This window comes from Zalophus californianus, chromosome X (genome assembly GCF_009762305.2).
Source record: "Zalophus californianus isolate mZalCal1 chromosome X, mZalCal1.pri.v2, whole genome shotgun sequence".
Classification (NCBI taxonomy): Eukaryota; Metazoa; Chordata; class Mammalia; order Carnivora; family Otariidae; genus Zalophus; species Zalophus californianus.
Window position 1 is genome coordinate 110106530 of NC_045612.1, and position 21228 is coordinate 110127757.

The window sequence follows — 21228 nt, forward strand, 5'->3', positions numbered from 1 at the left end:
AATGTACTGTTGGATCCTCTTGGCTAGTATTTTGGTGAGAATTTTTGCATCCATGTTCATCAAGGTTATTGGTCTGTAATTCTCCTTTTTGATGGGGTGTTTGTCTGGTTTTGGGATCGAGGTAATGGTGGCCTCATAAAATGAGTTTGGAAGTTTTTCTTCCATTTCTATTTTTGGAACAGTTTCAGAAGAGTAGATATTAATTCTTCTTTAAATGTTTGGTAGAATTCCCCTGAGAAGCCATCTGGCCATGAGCTCTTGCTTGTTGGGAGATTTTTGATGACTGCTTCAATTTCCTTAGTGATTATGGGTCTGTTCAGGTTTTCTATTTCTTCCTGGTTCAGTTTTGGTAGTTTGTACATCTCTAGGAATATATCCATTTCTTCCCGATAATCTAATTTGCTGGCATAGAGTTGCTCATAACATGTTCTTATAATTGTTTGTATCTTTGGTGTTGGTTGTGATCTCTCCTCTTTCATTCATGATTTTATTTATTTGGTCCTTTCTCTTTTCTTTTTGATAAGTCTGGCCAGGGGCTTATCAATCTTATTAATTCTTTCAAAGAACCAGCTCCTCATTTCATTGATCTGTTCTACTGTTCTTTTGGTTTCTATTTCATTGATTTCTGCTCTGATCTTTATTATTTCTCTTCTTCTGCTGGGTTTCGGCTTTATTTGCTGTTCTTTCTCCAGCTCCTTAGGTGTAGGGTTAGGTTGTGTATTTGAGACCTTTCTTGTTTCTTGAGAAAGGCTTGTATTGCTATGTACTTTCCTCTCAGGACTGCCTTTGCTGTATCCCAAAGATTTTGAACAGTTGTGTTTTCATTTTCATTGGTTTCCATGAATTTTTTTAATTCTTTAATTTCCTGGTTGACCCATTCATTCTTTAGTAGGATACTCTTTAGCCTCCATGTATTTGAGTTCTTTCTGACTTTCCTCTTGTGATTGAGTTCTAGTTTCAAAGCACTGTAGTCTGAAAATATGCAGGGAATGATCCCAAACTTTTGGTACCGGTTGAGACCTGATTTGTGACCTAGGATGTGATCAATTCTGGAGAATGTTCCATGGGCGCTCGAGAAGAGTGTGTATTCTGTTGCTTTGGGATGGAATGTTCTGAATACGTCTGTGAAGTCCATTTGGTCCAGTGTGTCATTTAAAGCCTTTATTTTCTTGTTGATCTTTTGCTTAGATGATCTGTCCATTTCAGTGAGGGGGGTGTTAAAGTCCCCTACTCTTAGTGTATTGTTGTCGATGTATTTCTCTGCTTTTGTTATTAATTGGCTTATATAATTGGTTGCTCCCATGTTAGGGGCATAGATATTTACAGTTGTTAGATCTTGTTGGATAGACCCTTTAAGTAGGATATAGTGTCCTTCCTCATCTCTTATTATAGTCTTTGGTTTAAAATCTAATTTGTCTGATATAAGGATTGCCACCCCAGCTTTCCTTTTGTGTCCATTAGCATGGTAAATTGTTTTTCACCCCCTCACTTTCATTCTGGGGGTGTTTTGGGGTCTAAAATGAGTCTCTTGCAGACAGCATATCAATGGGTCTTGTTGTTTTATCCAATCTGATAGCCTGTGTCTTTTGATTGGGGCATTCAGCCCATTTACATTCAGGGTAACTATTGAAAGACATGAATTTAGTGCCATTCTATTGCCTGTAAGGTGAGTGTTACTGTATATTGTCTATGTTCCTTTCTGGTCTATGTTACTTTTAGGCTCTCTCTTTGCTTAGAGGACCCCTTTCAGTATTTCTTGTAGGGTTAGTTTTGTGTTTGCAAATTCCTTTAGTTTTTGTTTGTCCTGGAAGCTTTTTATCTCTCCTATATTCAGTGACAGCCCAGCTGGATATAGTATCCTTGGTTGCATGTTTTTCTCATTTAGTGCTCTGAATATGTCATAGCAGTCCTTTCTGGCCTACCAGGTCTCTGTTGATAGGTCTGTTGCCACTCTAATGTTTCTACCATTGTAGGTTACAGATCTATTCTCCCGAGCTGCTTTCAGGATTTTCTCTTTGTCTCTGAGACTCGTAGGTTTTACTATTAGATGTTGGGCTGTTGACCTATTTTTATTGATTTTGAGGGGGTTCTCTTTGCCTCCTGGATTTTGATGCCTGTTTCCTTCCCCAAATTAGGGAAGTTCTCTGTTATAATTTGCTCCAATATACCTTCTGTGCCTCTCTCTTTCTTCTTTTTCTGGGATCCCAATTATTCTAATATTGTTTCATTTTATGGTATCACTTATCTCTCGAATTCTGCCCTCGTGATCCAGTAGTTGTTTATCTCTCTTTTTCTCAGCTTCTTTATTTTCCATCATTTGGTCTTCTATATCACTAATTCTCTCTTCTGACTCATTTATCCTAGCAGTTAGAGCCTCCATTTTTGATTGCACCTCATTAATAGCCTTTTTTGATTTCGACCTGGTTAGATTTTAGTTCTTTTATTTCTCCAGAAACGGATTCTCTAGTATCTTCCATGCTTTTTTCAAGCCCAGCTAGTATCTTTAAAATCATCATTCTGAGCTCTATTTCTGACATCTTACTAATGTCCATATTGATTAGGTCCCTGGCAGTCGGTATTGCCTCTTGTTCTTTTTTTTGAGGTGATTTTTTCCATCTTGTCATTTTGTCTGGAGGAGAATAGATGAATGAGAAAACAAAATGTTAAGGGGGTAACAATGACCCCACAAAAATATACACTAAACAAATCAGAAGAGACCCAAAACTGGGAGAAAAGAAAGGGAAAGAAAGAAAGAAGAAAAAAAAATAAGAAAAAGATAAAAAACAAACAAAAAACAGAATATGATCAAATATGATCAGGCTGGTGAATAGATCAGTGCCACACACTAGATTTTGGGTGTATTTCAGTCTGTTAGAAGAAAGTGCCTCCCAAAATTTTAAAGAAAGAAAAACATATATATGCAAAAATAAGGGTAAATACGATGATGGGATGGAATATGACTGTAAAGATAAAACTTATAAAAGATTTTATAAAAGGAATTGATAAGTGGGTTGAAAAAAGAAAGAAGAGGATTTAAAAAAATAAAAGGAGAGAATGTGATCAGGCAGGAGACTAGAACAAAGCCATACACTAGAGATTTAGGGTATATTTTGGTCTTTTAGAAGAAACTGTATTCCAAAATTTTAAAGAGAGAACAACTTATATATACCAAAAGTAAGGTTAACTACCATGAAGGGATAGAATATGACTCTAAAAATGAAAAATAATAAAGATTTTTTAAAAAATGGATTGATAAGATGTTTGAAAAGGAGAAAAAAATTCAGAAAAGTTAAAAAAAAATTAACTTTGAAAGACTAGAGAATCATGGGAAAAAAAGCCATGAATTCTATGTGCAGTATACCCCTAGAGCTGGAGTTCTGCCGTTCTCATTGATTGGTAAACTTGGTCTTGGCTGGCAGTTCTTGCTGATCTTCTGGGGGAGGAGCCTGTTGCCGTGGTTCCCAAATATCTTTGCCGGAGCCGAAATTGCACCACCCTAGCCAGTCCGCGCTAAGTAATCTACTCGGGTTTGCTCTCGGGAGCTTTTGTTCCCTGCAAGCTTTCTGTACAGCTTTGGAGGATGAGAGTGAAAATGGTGGCCTCCTAATCTCCACCCGGAGGAGCCGAGAACTCGGGGGCCCCACTCCTCAGTGCGCCCCGAGAAAAGCAGTCAATCACTCCTGTGTCCCCGGTCTCCGGCCGCACTCCGTGCTCACCCGGCCTGTGACCGAGCGTCTCTATCTCTGGCACCCGACCCCGTGTGGAGTCTCCAAACCCAGCAGATCCCTGCGGTGCGCTCCCGCGCCGCTCCTCCCGGGGGAGGAAGGGGAGTCTCCCCGGATCTGCCACTTGTTGGGTCCCTGCTGGAGGAGCAGTGGCCCGACTGGGCCACGCATCACAGTTTAAGGCAACCCTGAGCTGAGAGCCCGTGCCTCAGCTCCGTCTCTGCAGCCGGCTTCCCCGCTCCGATACCTGGGAGCTCTGCCGTACTCAGGCACCCCCGGTCTTTCTGTGACCCCGAGGGTCCTGAGACCGCACTGTCCCGCGAGGGTTCCACCCCCTGCTTAGCCACTGGAGCGACGTCCCTCAGCGGAGCCGACGTCTAAAAGTTCTGACTTTGTGCTCCGCGGCTCTAGCACTTGCCAGTAGCGGCTGATGGAGGCCCCCTCCCCCGCCATCTATCTTCCCATATATTGTCTCGGATTCACTTCTTCGCATGTCCTACCTTCCAGAAAGTTGTTGTTTTTCTGTTCAGAGTTGTTGCTATTCTTTTCTTTGATCTCCTGTTGAGTTCCTAGGGGTTCAGAATGGTTTGATCCCTATTCAGCTGAATTCCCGGGACCAGACGAAATCCAGGTCTCCTACTCCTCTGCCATCTTGATCCTCCCCCCATTACCTAATTTTATATCCTGTTTTCTCTCTTGGAAAAAATAATCGAGATATACTACCAAATTGCAGAATTTTAACAAAAGAGCAGAATACCTGACTATTAGAATTTCTTTTGTTTGATCAAAGTAATTTCTCAACATAAAAGGACCAAAATAGTTTGACTGGAAGGTGATGTGTGGTTTTTATGTGGACAGTTTATAGAAAAATTGAACATAAAAGAATTAGTGTTACATTCTAATAGTCCATGAAACCTGGAAAAAAAAATAGTGGAATTGTAATATAGAAAATCTAGGAGAAAAATTCCATTTCTTTGTACATTCAAAATTTTCATGTCAATATTCACAGATACTGGATGTTGTTGAGGAGAAAGTACTAAGACCCTTGCCTTCTCCTCCTGAGTTTCTATTGGTGAGAACAGACATATGGGCATCTACTAATGTGTGTTGCCAAATGCAGTTTGAACCTGAAGTTTCCTGGTCACTCCTACTTGCCTGTGAAGAGATCTGGATCTGTAGAGCAGTTTCACAGACCATTGGGAAGGATCTGTAGGCCTGTTTCACACACCATAACCAGCAGGACAGTGAATGACAGTGGTGGCCCCCTCTCTTACCCACGAATACTGAAGTGTTTTTCATAAAGAATTAGAGAACAGGGGGTGCCTGGGTGGCTCAGTCGGTTAAGTATCTGACTAATGATTTCAGCTCAGGTCATGATCTCAGGGTCCTGAGCTGGAGCCCCAAGTAGAGCTCTGTGCTCAGTGGGGAGTCTGTTTGAGATACTCTCCCTCCCTCTCCCTTTGCCCCTCCCCCCATAGTTACCTGGACACACACTCTCTCTAAAATAAATAAATCCTAAAAAAAAAAGTTAAGGAGCAGAAGAGTCAAGACCGCTTGTTTCACTTGAGAGGAAGTAGCTGAGAGCAAGAGCACAGACCAGCCACCTTTAATCTTCTTACTCCTATTGCCAGAAAATGTGCAACAAATATGAGCCTTTTGCCAATGAAGCTAGCTATGCCTGTTCTCTTGGGAAGAAATGAATAAAGGCTAAAAAGAGGGGTGGAAGTTGGCTCTGTTGAGGCTTACAAATATGAGAAATTCTTGCCAGAAGCTCTTTTCTGAACAGGAATATGGGATTTCTCCTATGCCACTCTTTCTCTTGTGCATTAATTAGCTTTTGCTGTGATACCACCACAAAACTTAGGAGCGTAAAAAAATTACCATTTTTTTAGAGAAGGGGGAGAGAGGGAGGGAAGGGAGAGAGGGAGGGGAAAGAAGAGAGAGAGAGAAAGAGAGAGAGAGAGAGAGAGAGAGAGAGCCAGAGACAGAAGGGGGGAAGGGAGAAAGAGAATCTTAAGCCCCATTATGGGGCTCCATCTCACAACCCTGAGACCATGACCTGAGGAGAAATCATGAGTCGAACACTGAGCCACCCAGGAACACCAGTAACCATCTTTTTAGTTCATGATTTTGTGGGTCAGCCATTTGGGCTGATTTCAACTGAGTTTGCTCTTGCATTGGGGGTTAGCCTGTGGGTCAGCTGGGAGCTCCCGGCTGGTCTGGGATGACCTCAGCTGGTACAGCCTGTCTCTGCTCCATGAGTTCTCTCATCCGTCATCAGGATAGCCTGGCCTTGCTCAGATGGTGGCTGCTTTCGAGAGAGCAAAGCCCAGCCTCAGAACTGACAGTGTCACTTCTGCCACATTCTGTTAGCTAAACCCAGTCAGAGCGGCTGTATTCAAAGGATAGGGAAATAGACAACACATTTGGATTGTAGGAGCTTCCAAACCACATTGCAAAGGGTGTGCACAAGGGGCAGAGAGTTGGTGCCCTTTCTATAGGCGTTCTACCACACCCAAACAGCTCCACTCATACCCAATGGAGTGTGCTACTACCCTAAACTATGTCTATATTATTTTTAATTAAGGCAAGTAAATATTTATTGAGTGGTCATTATATATTTAGGACTATATTAGGAGCTACAAATAATCCTAAAAGGCACGTATAAAATGGATTTTGCCCTTGTAGATGACGTTTTTAACCTCAGTGTAAAATGGAAGCATTTTATTTCTCATAGTTGACAGTAAACAAATATTACAATAGGAGTCAGTCTTCTGGAGGTTGCAAAAGTGTTATCAGTTCAGGCAGCTTTTCTGTCCTTCACCCTGGACCACATCCTGTCAGATAAAGCACAATGGATTTTAAATAAACCTTATGCTATGGTATGAGGAAAACATACCACTTAAAAAACCTGTAGAAGATTGAGTAGCCTTTGGAGATTGCCAGATGTGCCACAGAGAGAGCGAGTAAGAGCATGGCCTGGGGCAAGTAAGGAATGCTGTAATGGCAAAAAGAATAAACATGCCTTGGTGGTGAAATACTATTTTCCCAGTATATGTGGCATTTGTTGGCTATAAACAATAGAAGAAACAAAATTCATTCGTTCTCATTGTGTTGGAATACCTTGGAATGGAAGAAAAAACAGTAGCTCAGTGATTTCAAGCATTTTGAATTCAGTCTGTCTTTGAAATAGGGCAACGCTTTTATTGTGTAATTGAGACTGCTTTATCTTACCACTTGTTTTTAATGACAGCAGTAAAATATTGTGTGAGATCATAAATCTTTCTTGAGACCATTATAGACGATATATCAAGCTTTCATAAAGGGCATAACCTTGTTCCTTCAGGGTCAAGTAAGCACAATTTAATAGAAAAATTAGAAAAGGAACCCACTACCATGGTGTTTATGAAACATAAGAAAATGTAACATTTTAAAAAGCGAATATGAAGCCGAATACATCAATATGGCGGAAGGTCTGATGTTCTGTAAACAACACTGGATGTAGACTTGGGAAACCTCAGTTCTGTAAACAACACGGGCTGTAGATTGGGAAACCTCATGACTAGCTTAGAGTGTGGGCTTTGGGTAAACCATAGCACCTCTCTAGGTACCATTTGAATCCATCTGTGTTAGTGGAGGCTGTAGCTCCAGCCTTATCACCTCACTGGAGAGTGTGAATTTATCCCCTTACTGGAGAGTGTGAAGCTCAAACAAGCGATCGTGGAAGGACTTGTACCATGCACCATACATTTGTATGGCCTGATGACGGGTGGATTTTTCCAGGCAAATTTTTCTTCCAAATATAAACTTAAAATGGAGCTAAAGCTTCAGTTTGATTAAAAGGAAGTCAGGCTAAACTTTTAAGGAATACGAACTTTAAAAATTATAGAATAATTTATTTTTAACTTTTGTAGTGAAGTTGATAAAGAATGACCAGTGCATTGCAAAACTGTGCTTCTTTAAAGCATCATTTTTTGAGGGGGAGAAATATATAACTTCTTATTTTATTCTGCCCCGTGGATTGTTAAGCCATCCCCTTCTTGGAACTCAAATTTGGGATGATTTCTAAGTGGGTCATGATTTTTTTTCTCTTCCAGCAATATGCCTTCTTGAAGAGGAAAGGAAAAAAGAGCTTCCTTTATTCTTCATATTCAGTATCCTACCCCAAACTTCTTAGAAGACATTTCCACATAGCCACTAGCTCAAAAAAACATGAATCCATTACCTTCTCCCCGAAAATGAACTCTTATCCAAATTATCTTTTTTAAGATTTTATTTGGCGGGGGGGCGGGGTAGGTCACACAAGCAAGGGAGGGGCAGAGAAAGAAAGAAGCAAGCTACCGGTTGAGCAAGGAGCCTGATGAGGGACTCGATCCCAGGACCCTGGGATCATGACCTGAGCGAAGGCAGACACTTAACTGACTGAGCCACCCAGGCGTCCCCCAAATTAACTATTTTTTAAAATGCTGCCAATATTCTAGGACTCCAGGCACAAAACCTTTTGCTCGCTTTGGATTCCTCCTTTCCCTCAAGTCTCCCCAAGTCTTGCTGTGCCATCTCTCTTCCTTGTTTCACTCACATTAGGTCCTGTTGATTTTTTGGAAATACCGTGAGATCTATTTCTCCACATCTCAAAAGCCAGCTTGCAGGGTTTGCACTACCCAGCACACAACAGTGCCTTCGGTGTTAGCCCATGTCACACCCTGCTAATTGATCGTGAAGGTTATTTATAAATGATACTGAGTTATAACTTGAGAATCTTTCTCAACCTCTGGAGAGGTAGCCCTCTCTAGCAATTAGCGTTTACATGAGAAATAATACCTATTTGTCATACTGGTTCTGCATGACAAAGTTCAAAACCCTTGGGCTCACATGGAGGATTCTCTGTAATTAAGTTCTATCTTACATTTCAGAATTAACTCGACTGCTTCTTAATAAAATATTCTCCAAGGAGACTCTATTTAATGTTTACTTTCCTGATCCTATACTTTACTCACACACTTCCTCCACATGTCATCAAACTTAACCAGCCCCATCCCATCCTTTTTATAAAACACTTGTGGGGATTTCTTCCTAATCTGATTCCTATGGTCCTTAATCTCAAGAGTGTTGTACTGCTTTGATCTCTTAACTTTTCTTATGCAAATCTTATTTTCCTAGGTAGTATGTAAGTAGTCATTGTAGGCCAACTGTCTTAACAACTCCAAAACTTCTGAAGCTAAACTCAGTTAAAGGTGGATTTCTTGTTCAAGTCATAGTCTAGCAAAGAAAGAGGAGGTACTTATCAAATAAATGTTTTGTGCATTTAGTGATTTGAAAAGTATATTTTGTTTATACAGTTGGTTAGTGCTAAAGAATTGTTTTGGTTTACAGGATTTGCATTAAAATGCAAAAGACATATGCTTACTATAAATTTTAAAAATTAAGTATAAAGAGGTGGAAAAAGAAGATTCTACTCCATCCCAAATCCTGATCCTTAGATGTAGTTATGAACAGTTTGATCTGTATGTCTTTAGAATTTTTTCAATATTTATACAGATGTGTATATAATGTTATATCTAGAGACTTATTTTTAATAGGGTCATACCATACATCAATTTTCTCTTACTGTAACTGTTCAATCTATACATTGTTGGCATTATTACAGATGGAGCAAATTTGTTTAAAAAGCTACACAGTCTATCATAAAAGTGTGTTTTAATTGATTCACAATATATTTTATTGATAGAATTTGGAACAAATTTTAAATTAATGGCATTAGGAAAATATACTACCCATTTGGAAATGGGCTCATGCCACAGCCACTGTATACTCCAGATCAACTGAAGATTTAAACATTACTTAAAAAGTAAAATTACTAGAAAATAACTCAAGGGAATATTTCCAGTAATTTTGGGGAGGGAAAGGGTTTTATAAGAGTTACCTAAAATACCACAGTTAAAAGAAAAAGAATGAACAGATCAACAGATTTAATTTCCTAAAAGTTAAAAATGTTATGACTTGGAGAATCACTGTAAGTTAAATGAAAGGCTACATAATCGTGAAGAGTGGATTTAGAGTTTTGGATGGTATTCGGTTTATGGAACATCTAGAGGAAACACATGTAAGTGCTCTCTGGCATTCTCCATATATACAGTGCTTTTGAATGCTTGCAACAACCCATGTGGGTAGCTTACATACACTGGGCTGGCCTATTATCTCATGACCAACTGCAGACATAAGCTGGTTGCTCATGTATTATGAGTTTTGGGGTTCCCATAGACCATTATACCACATCCCAAACTCTGCTCATTTTCAAGCTTAATGGTTGAAAATGCAGTTATATTAGTGCAGAAGATAGTTTTCATTAAATTGTTCCCTGTTGTTAATACCTGGGTATGGCTTGGTTGCTGAGAGTAGCTGGTGAAGGTCAAGATTCTGACTGAATGGTACACAAGAGGAGTAAGTTCTGAAGGGAGACTAAGGCAAGTGAACAAGCAGAAGTTGATTTCAGGGAAAGTAGGCCTGAATAGGGCCTGACGTTGAAAGACTTTGGGAAGCTTTACAGGACATGTTGAGTGGAAGTAAGCTAAAATGCTGAGGTAAGCAGTAGGAAAGATCCCAAAACAAAACTGACTGGCTTCACAGTTATTCTGGAGGTGGGTATTGCATTCCTTCATAAAAGGACAGTAGTATTTTTTAAAGAGATAGTGGAATAAAAATCAGATTCTCTTGAATATAAAATGTCTTAACGGAGCAAAACCTGAGAAATTGAAAAGGTGATTGTGGAAGGGTACTTCATTTCCTCAGCTGTGTGGTGGAATATCAATTCTAGGTATTGGAAAGCGCCATTCATCTGAAATGCCTGCATGCTTACAAGCCCAGTAGCAAATTAGTGCCTTTCAGGCATTTGGTCATATATGTGATAGAGAATATTTTCAATGTTTGTTTCAAAGATTTATCCCAAGCATGATTAATGTCTTGGAATTATCTGTAACTAATTATGCTACTTAGCAGTTTGAATGTCCCATCGGTGTGAAATCACCGCACTACTGTAATAGCATGGCACATATCAGAATGCCCTGATTTATTATCTGTCAGTGCTAAGTTTGGATTCACACCATCTGGGATGATTAGTGATTATTTACTGTCCCAGGAGGAAGCTGGTGAGAATGTCCTTTGTGTGGAAATAGATTACATTGGAGATTCATAGGACTGGCTCCATGGCTACCCCTATGGATACGAGTATATTTTCCTCCCAGCTTGACAGAACTTTATTTATAAAGGTGTAAGCAAACATTCTTTCTTTTGCCTTGGGGAGGAATCTTTTTTAGCCTCAGAGCGGTTTACATGTTTGCCTTTCCACTTGGACTTGACAGAGCAGTGATTTATAACTCTTCCCTTGCTTCTTTCTCCATAGTTTAATTTCAGCTAAGACTTGAGGCAGGTGGAAAGGACTTCCACTTTACAGTTTGTGGAAAATGGGCATATGGTATGAAATCCAATGTTCTGACAGGTTTTGGTACCACTGGATTGCTTTAAAAAATAAAACACCTGGACAGTTAGGAATTTGGGAATTCATCTATATTGTAAAGGTGGCAGGTGTTGAGCATTTGTCTTTAAAACATGTTCCCCCCCCCCCCCGTAGTTGTATTTTAAATGGAAATAAGGTTTGTTTCTACAATTCCTGGCATTTTTCACAAGATAATTCCTTCTAAACCTTATTTACCAGAGAATATAATTTGATTTGTCTCACAGCTCTGAAAATATTTTCTTTAGTGTTTCTGCGTTAATGCTAATCAGTTATGTCAAGTTAGGGATTTTACTAGAAAGGCAAATGTTCTTTGTATACCAAATTATCTAGGTCTTTTTGACATCCCCCCAATCACTTCTTAAAGGGTAGGTGCCATCAGCTTTGCAAATTCCCATGATCTTATCTTAGGGTGTTTACAGTGTTCAGTTAAATACAACTAGCATTCTCTAGAACATGGTGGTTGTTCATTTGCTTGATGTGACGAGCAGTGTCTCAGGAGCCTTCTTGAGCCCTCTTTCTTTACTATTTCTTACATTAGTGGTTGACCCACATCTTACAGAATGGATGATTTCATATCTTTATAAAGCTCTCCCTTTGAAAGAGCTCTCATGTTTAAAATCTTATCAATTCAGCAGATCCTCTTCGGCACCTAAGTCCCAACCCCTCTTGTTTTAAATTAATTCATTTACCTTAGTACAAAATTCTCGTTAGTCATTTTGATGGTGGTAGTTACGAAAGAGAGGAACGACCAGCATTGCAACAGTTAATGTTCTTTGTCTCTGGAGGATAAACCTTTATATGGTAAAAAGTTAAATTTTAAATAACAGAGATTTTCTTCTTTGAATGTTAGGCTTAAACACTGAAATCATCTGTAATTGGGGCCACTGTCTGTGGACACTTACTTGGGGCTTTCAGCTGTGGAAATCAAATAAATTAAATCCCAAGGTTTGTATTGTAATTTTATCAGTCACCCTTCCTTCCCTAGCTCACTCACATGGTTGAGTCAGTACATCTCTGATCACGTCTGCAACATGATGCACTTTGTGAGTGAAAGCTGAATGCAAGCATGAGAAGGGTTACTGACTCTTTGTCCCTTTTACTGTTAAACATTGCTTAAGACTAATATGGCCTTGTTGGTGCCCTAAAGATGGCATTGGTTCCTCGCCATGCGCATCTTCTACTTGTTGTTGAGTCCCTGCATTGTAAAGATAGGACCTGTTTGGGGATGTCCTTATGAGTTTACACTTTTCTGTTAACCTCTGGGAGCACCAGTATCTGTCTCTTAATGTGACGGAAGAGAATGTCCCTACCTGCAACAGGCAACCAGACAAATACAGCCTGCCATGACAGGTTTAGAGAAGTCGTTATTGGGGGCCAGGTTGGCAGATGGGGTCACCAGAACCTTGACATAGACTCACATGGGCAACATTAGTTGAAGAGCTGACTCTAGGGGTAGAAACTGTAATAGTACAGGGAATTTCCTCTAAAGGCTCTAAATGAAGAGGCTTCAAATGTAGGCTCCCAACTATAGGTGCTGGGAGTGAATTGTAAAATTTTATTAGCAAGCATTTATATAAAGTTAAAATTTATTTATGAATTACAGATCTATAAAGAGACATTGCTTGTCTTTTCTCAAATGGTTAATTCTGACTGGAGAGTGTCATCTACTCAGAAATCCTGCCTTGTGATCAGTTTAAATACTTAATTAATTAAAGTCCATTAGATGTGGGCCAAGATAGAACCCTGTATATTTATTACACTATATAGTTTGGCTTCAAAATATTTAATCCAACCATTATAAATGTGCTTTTACTATAAAAATAAAGCTACACATGTATAAAAGTGAAAAGGCATAGGGCAGAGAGTGCAAAATGCAGTTGTGTGAAGGTTGCCCCATTCACTGTTTCTTTAGGAAGGAGTTAATGTAAAGCTGTGTGGACAAAAACAACTTAAAATAATTCTATTTTTTTCTGATAGGACATTAGCAATATTAGGTAAGTAAAAATATTAGGTAGCAGGAACACGGTATTTAATTCTACATTCCTATTTGGAACAACTTTCAAGTTCATTTTGTTAAGACCTTGAAGGCCTAAGAGCCAAATTGGGCAAGTAGGCTGTCAGATTTGATTGGAGAGACACCTTTATAAGAATCATGCTAGAAAGCATTAATTATGATCTAGCCAATTCACATTATGGGTTCTAAGAATGAAAGCACTTGATACACTCAATAATTTCCTAAAATGGATTGTTTTTCTGAGATGGATGAATAATTATGTATTGAAATTATTGCAAACTGAAGGTGACATTTTTGTAGAACAGTTACCCAGTTTATAGATGATCTTAATGGTGAAAAAAGTGTATTCCAGAGGAAGGAAAGTGTCAGGAGAGGAGAGAAAAGAATATTTCAACCTAGATTTTGTCAGTTACACAGCAATGCCTTGGACACTCACATGTCTTTTCTTTGTCTAGCTTTTACTTATAACAAGTGACAGATGGTGTAGATGGCTGTGATTTTTTTAAAGATGCCTGCTCAGAGCACGGCGGCTGTGGGACCCACACAACGCAACATTTTATCTTTGGCTCCCTCTCATTTGGGCTGTGTGAGCAACAAGCCACAAAAATTTTAACTCCAGGTGTATACAGTGAAAAAATGTAGTTTCTCACACATGGAGAAAAGCAATGGTGTGGTGGGCTTTAGGGATGCTTCATCTAGTGGCTGTGGCTTTGTTTCCCTGTGATGCCCTTCCCACAGCTTCCTTCTGAGTATTGGCTTCTTGTGACTGAACATCACGTTCATGTATGACAGTGTGCAAAGGTAAAGAGGGAAGAGTTCCTCTGAGAGCTCTCCCAGAAAAATGAAGAATGATTTGCCTGGAGCCCCCCTGCCCCCACCCCTTCAAAAGGCCTCTCACTGGAAATCCTATTGGCCTGCAATGAGTCGTGTGCCCATTTTTGAACCAGTAACTTGCAAGGAGGAAGACTAGATTACTTGTAGTCCAGTTAGGACTATCTCAGGACTTGGGCTAGGGACAGCTCCCCCGGAGGCACATGGGCTATATATAGGGGGAAGAAGACAAATTAGGGTACCGTTTGGAAGGTAGAAGAGGGAATAGATGCTGAGTAGGAAAGCAACACTCTATATTATAAGCTTTAATGGCACCTTTTTGTTGTCCTCTTACTATGAAACACCCATATGTACCAACTCTTTTACTTTTTTACCAACTCTCCCTACATTCTGGACCTAATTCACTCATCTCCCAAATTTCAAAGGTACTTCTTTGTCCCATCTTCATAGGACATCGCTTTTAGTTACCTGAAAAAATCTTGTAACTTGAAGACAAGATAGGATAAAAAATGAGAATATCTTCGAGAATTATTGGTATTTTTACATAGGTGGTAGTTAGACACTTAAATCTTTGTCCCTAGGCTACAAGTCTTAGGCTGATCAGGAAAATAAAGAAATTACATTCTGGCCTCCTGAATCTCCTCAAAGCTACACTGTATAGACAGATGAATACGTAGGGTCAAAGTTGCAGAATATTAACATTGTGAGACAGATTTCTAGATGTGTGCCCTAAGGACTGTTAAGACATGATAATTCCATCCTGTTTCCCCTAGTGATTAATAAGCTTGAGGGGTTTATGCTTCAGAAGTTGCATGTGTGTATAATCCATAGACCTATCTACATGTATCTATCTAAAACAATAGCAGCATATGCTATTCTAAATATGCGAGGTCTCGTGCTCGCTTCGGCAGCACATATACTAAATATGCGAGGTCCCTTCTTTGAATTAAGGAAACACACACAAAAAACAATAACCATGTTTTGAATGCTTTGAAGTCATGCTAACTCCCAAGTTTCCTAGATAATTTGCAAAGTTATAAAAATGGATTCGATAACATGTTGATTACATTAGATGAGTTACTTTCTTTGTCATGCTAACAGTAAATTGTAAAATTTCTGAGGCTGCTTCTAGAATAACAACCTTGCTGGAGGAAGTAACTTGATTGTAGAGGATAAAAGGAACTCACTGAAAAAATTAAGAATAATGATCACCCCTTTCCTGAAATTAAGTTTTATCTTATTTTATCTTCACTTCAACACTGTAAATAAAACTTCCATTCTTCAGATGAGGAAATGGAAGTTTAGAGTCATTTGATTTTGTTTATCCTTGCCCGCACATCTTGTATGTGGTAGAGCTGAACCTTATTTTCCCCTTTGTACTTCACCACAGCTGGTATCCCAAATTGATGAGAATGCTGTACAGGATCAGCTTCATAAGTAGAATAAACGGTCCTGCAGTTGTATGATTGGAAGGCCCCCAAAATATTTCCTTTCCTTTGTTTTTAGCAGGTCTAGAAATTCTACCATTCGTTCATGTCATTGTTTTTAAGAAGGCTCTCTCCTAGCATTACCAGTGCACAGGCAAACTTATGGGACACAGTATCTTGCTACCACATTAGTGTGAATCAGTTTTATTCCCCTAGAGAAGGAGAAGTCTCACTGAGAGTATAGGAATTCTGGATAGGAAGGGAGCAGAGAAGAAAGTGAAAGCCAGGTCTTAAATACCAATTTTGCTAGATACTAGCTTTCTTTGCTATTCACTTTAATGATGCTCGTGAGAGGCAAGCAAGAGTTATGGGTGGCCGGCAGTCCGATTCCTTGAATTTAAGTTTGGACTCTGCCACTTTGTAGGTGGGTGGCAGCTGGTAGGCTCAGTTCTTCCTCTCATGTGATATGTTCTCAAAGAGTTTATGAAATGGTCACATGGGATAAAATGAGTGAATGTGTTTCGAATGCTATAAAGTTTATGAAATTTAGTTATCAGTATAATTATAAAATAGAAGTTTTTGGGGTGCTAGTCTAGGATTTTAAATGCTTTCCAAAATTAAATATTAAGTGTGGAGAAGAACACAGTTCTACTGATTTACCACAACTACAGCTGTATGCATTCTATTATATTAAGTATACGTAGACTATAAAAAGTGGAATTTTGTGTTCATCTTCTGATCATTTTTTTTCCTTCTTTCCACAAAAACCTAGAATCCTCATTTTCAGTGCTGTCAGTCTTGCATTCATCAATTGAAAGTGTTTCCTACTAGTGAGCTTTTTGTTTTCCCTAGCCACTCTTGATAGTTAAAGCTAATAAAATCTAGGTCTCTGATTATAAACTGTCACCAACACCTCAGCCATTTTGGTAATGGAGGTAGAAATCCTCCACTGCATCTATCCACATTTGCTCCTCTGAGACATGTTACCTGTTACATATAAGCACCAAGATGACAGTTCACTCTATAATGTTATTAGTTTCTGAATTAGGCCAATTCATCGTTGTCCTCTAGTTTTAGCATTTTCCACAAACGCTGAGCTGACATTTATTTGGTCTTGGACTGTTGAGGATCACTCTCCTTTTTTAATTAACATAAAGTTTAGAAGGAAATAGAATGGCAAAATTGCTTCCCTGGGCAATAATAAAATACTGTCTATGATACATAAAGACACTGTCTCTGATGTCCCATCAGTTTGGCATGCTTTACTTATTTTTATACAGATAAAGTTAACAGTATTATAAAATTTCAGAAAATAGAGGATAATCACCCATATTTTCCCCCTCCCTAACACTATAACTTAGATTTTCATATTTGTACATGCCTTCTCAGTATTTATCTGAATATATAAATAATTGAAAAAATATCATAATGTATGTTCAGTTTTTGTGGCTGTGACTTCACATGGTACAACAAGGCTTTTTCTGTCTTGGGTCTATACTTGACATTTTTATTGCTGACATAAGATGACCACCTTAAGTATAGATAGACCAGTTTTTAATTTATTTCTCCTTCTCTTATGTTAATAGTACTGTATTGAGGAGTGTGTACCTTGGAGCATTTTCCCAGTTCAGCAAGAATGACTTGGATTTAGATCATTTGAACAGTCCTGTCCAGGTTCATATGATCCAAGAAAGGTAATTTCAAGATGGCTAACTCAATGCAGATTGCAATTTTGAAACAGAATGAAATTTATCCTCATTTCAATGGATTAATTCCATGGCATTGGACACAATAGCATCTGTTATAACTAATTAATCAGCCTTAAATTTTTTTTTAAAGGTTTTATTCATTCCAGAGAGAAAGCATGCATGAGAGTGTGCGGAGGCAGGGAGGGAGGGGCAGAGGGAGAGAGAGAATCTCAAGCAGACTCCCCACTGAATGTGGAGCCCAATATAGGGCTTGATGTCACAACCCTGAAATCACGATCTGAGCTGAAATCAAGAGGCAGACACTTAACTGACTGAGCCACCCAGGCTCCATTCTACATCTCACTTAGAAAGGGCCACATTTTGACCTTCAAAATTGTCACTCTCCCCTTCTACAAATTATCTATGTTTCCAATTTACTGTCACTGCCATTTCTTAGGTTGCTTACATAACTAAATTGGGAGGAAGAGCTCCTGTCTATAAGCAAGTTTTGTATGTTCAGCTCTGTAGTAGTTTCATTTCCAAACACCTTCAAAGAGACAATGTCAAAATCATTGAAAGATAAATGTTACTAAAATTTCTAAAAGCCAATGTGATGACATACAGAGTTTGGATCCTTATTGTGCTTGAATAATACTGTCTTTGTTACATTTCAAATACCTCTTTATTTGACAGTTTAGGCTTGTTCAGGCAACCAAGAGATAAATAACCTTTCCTAATCTTTTAAATATCTTTCCTCATCTTTCAAAACAGATTTACATTCGCTTTTGTCCACGGTTGATATGCTGAAGTAGAATCCTCTAAAGTGGGTGCAGATTCCAATAGTTGATGCCAGGAAGTAGAGCACATAGTGTGTCCATGGCCAATATAGTGAGTGACGAGTGTAGAGATAGGAGGTCCAAGGTGTGTTGTATTAGTCAACACTGATAAGGCTGGTGTAACTAAGAGACAGAGAAAGTGGTGGCCCATATGAGATTATAGCTGACAGGTCATCAAATGGTTACACAGGAAATCTTGGGCTATTGGTGTTAAATGGAAGTGTATGTAGTCTATGTCCATTGAGGGAATAACTCAGAATACTTAGAAGAGGGACAGATGTGTGTATGCTCGTGTGTGTGCACACACACACACACACACACACACATACACATACTGAAAGAGATTGAGAAAGAGATGGGTCAGTGCGTTCTTGCAAACAGGAAAAAAAAGGCCAGCTGCAGATAAGTAATGGCAGGCATTTTAGGTATTCTGTTGGAATCAACAAACCTGCTTAGCAATCAAAGTGGACTTTGAGCAATTAAAAAAAAAAAAAGATTAAATGACCTGGTAAGATACTATGCTATACCTGGTCAGAACAGCATGAGCCAAAAACTTATGGAGAAAAAATAAGGCAAGAAGAAGATATCTGGAATATACATGCCAACAAATGTAAATTTCTGAGCATGTTTATAGAGTGATTTTTACCATCTCACAATGGGGAAAAACTGAGTCTATAGCACATCCCTTTTGTGTGTCCTATTCTGATACGCTGCATACAGCATAGTATGGTTGGAAAATACCTTTCTTTTGTATGACTTTATATGCCACAGAACTTGTAGAACATTAGATTCAGAATGGTTTTTGAATGAGTGAATAAATGAAAACAGGATCTTCAGGAAAGACTGGGAGTTGTGCAGGCAGAACAAGAGGATTAAAGATACTTCAGGAAGAAGTACCAGTGTGAATAAGGTACAGAGGCATGAGCCAGCAAGGACTATTAAATGGACTGCCTGGAGGTTGATGTGGTTGTAGGAAAAAAGCATGTGACATGGAATGGATTCTGGAGATTTTGAGAGAGCATAGAAGGAAATGAAGCCAGGTGATGAGATCTTGAACCCCACATATAGAAGCTTGGTTTTAATCCTGTGGATCAGAGGGAAAGGTAACATCATAAACCTATGTTTCAGAAAGATTACCATGGTAATGCATGGAGGAAGTATTGTTGCCTGTTGTAATTTTTTTTTTTTTTTAAGAACAACTTTGGTAATTGAATTGGGCTGGTATGTGGTGGAAGGAATTCTGAGAGTTATCTCTTCTTTGCCCACACTGCCTTCATCAAGTAGACATTGATGGCAGCAGTGGTTACATCTGGGACTCCTTTGAGCAAAATGGCACCTAGGAGAAAATCTTTTCCAGCCCAGATCATTCTTCTAAGCTTTAGATCCTTTTATCCGACTATTTACTATGTATCTGCACTAGGTTGTTTAACAAGCATCTCAAGTGTAAGACTTTTGAAACTAAATTCACACCTCCTTTTCCCAAACTGCCTCCTCCCTTTAGATTCTCTCAGCAAATACCACCCACACCACCATGTTGCCTAATCTCCAAACCTGGGTGTCTTTGATGAATTCTTCCTATCACCTCCTCCCACTGCTCCAGGGCTAATAAATTTCAAATATTCCTAAATATCTCCTGATGATACATCATCTTTTACTATAACCTTGTGGACAGCTTACTTAGTTGAATATTAGTGATTATTTAATATGTCTTCCCGAGTATCTGTTAGGCCCCATAAAGAAAAGAACCACTTTTGTTTTGTCAGCTCTACGATCTCCAGCATCTAATATTATGAATGGCATATGGAAAATGTTGTGAAAACATTTATCAACTAGTGATTGACCTGCCTTTTCCTAGATTCACGTGTGTCTCTTGAGTCTAACAATTCAGGCAAAATAGCTAAGAAGCTCCAAAGCTATCCTGGGTCTTAGAGGCTCCAATTTAGGGATGCCTCAAGTTACTAACTTGTAGTGGTAGCAGGTCTTGGGATGCCTTTTGATTTCTTCATTCCTGGACAGACCCTGAACTGTCCCTGTCGGGATGGGATGTTCTGTACCTAGTTCCTCCAGCACGGCTGATAAGTAGGAGCTCCATAGGAGCATCATACATATTTAGTGGCTGACTGATGAACAGTTTGGCTGCTTACAGCACTGCATACAGGCCTTGTCTGTTCTTTGAACCTATCCAGGCTTCTGTGTTTTCCCAATTCATCAGTCTTGTTCTTTTTTAAGATTTTTATTTATTTATTTATTTAAAGAGAGTGTATGCGAGTGGGCAGAAGGGGCGGTAGAGGGAAAGAGAGCAGGGATGGGGCAGCGGAAGAGAGAGAATTCCAAGCCAACTCCCTGCTCAACACAGAACCCACTCCGGGCTTGACCTCATGACCCTGAGATCATGACCTGAGCGGAAATCAAGAGTTGAATGCTCAACCGACTGAGCCACCCATGCACCCCCATCAGTCTTTTTTTCTCCTCATCCAACTTGGATTCCATGGCACATCATTTCTATAACTCTGTTTCATTACTATATGGAACTCACTCACCCCCCTGTTGTCTGTTGCTCCTATATGGTTAAAAAAGTCCATCCTTGGATAAACTTGGTTTTTGTACTTGTTTCTCTATAAATTAATGGTAACTTTTCTTAAAAGGATCCTCCACATTGCTTGGAATGTTTCTCCAATCAGCTCACTCCCTTACTCTCCATAACAACCACCCGAGAAGATTGCTGCTTTTGACACACTTTTGCCTGTCACATGTCCCTTCTGCCCAACCCACACCTGACCTTCTACTTGAGAGAAAACTTATGTTACCGGAGTGGAACCGAATTATCTTTTCAGTTCAAAATAGAGCCACTGGTATTTGCTCTTAGCCCCTTTTCCCTGTTGGATTCATGGAGAAGATGTTGTTCTTATTTAAGGCTAAGGCCTCCACTTGTTCTTAGGATCTTAGGAAGATCCCCGATTTTCATGAGCTTCATTTATTTTTCAGGAGCTCTCTTGTATTTACCCCTATGTTGCATTTTTGACTTTGTTCTTTCTATAAGTTGAACACATTTCATTGACTTAAATGAACTCAGCTCCATCTTATGTAATATCAGTAAACTCTTATATTTATGATATTTCTTAGTTATCATCTGAGCATCCTCTAAGTGGTTATTTGGTAAAAAAGTATTTTCTCCCCATTGAAACAACCATACT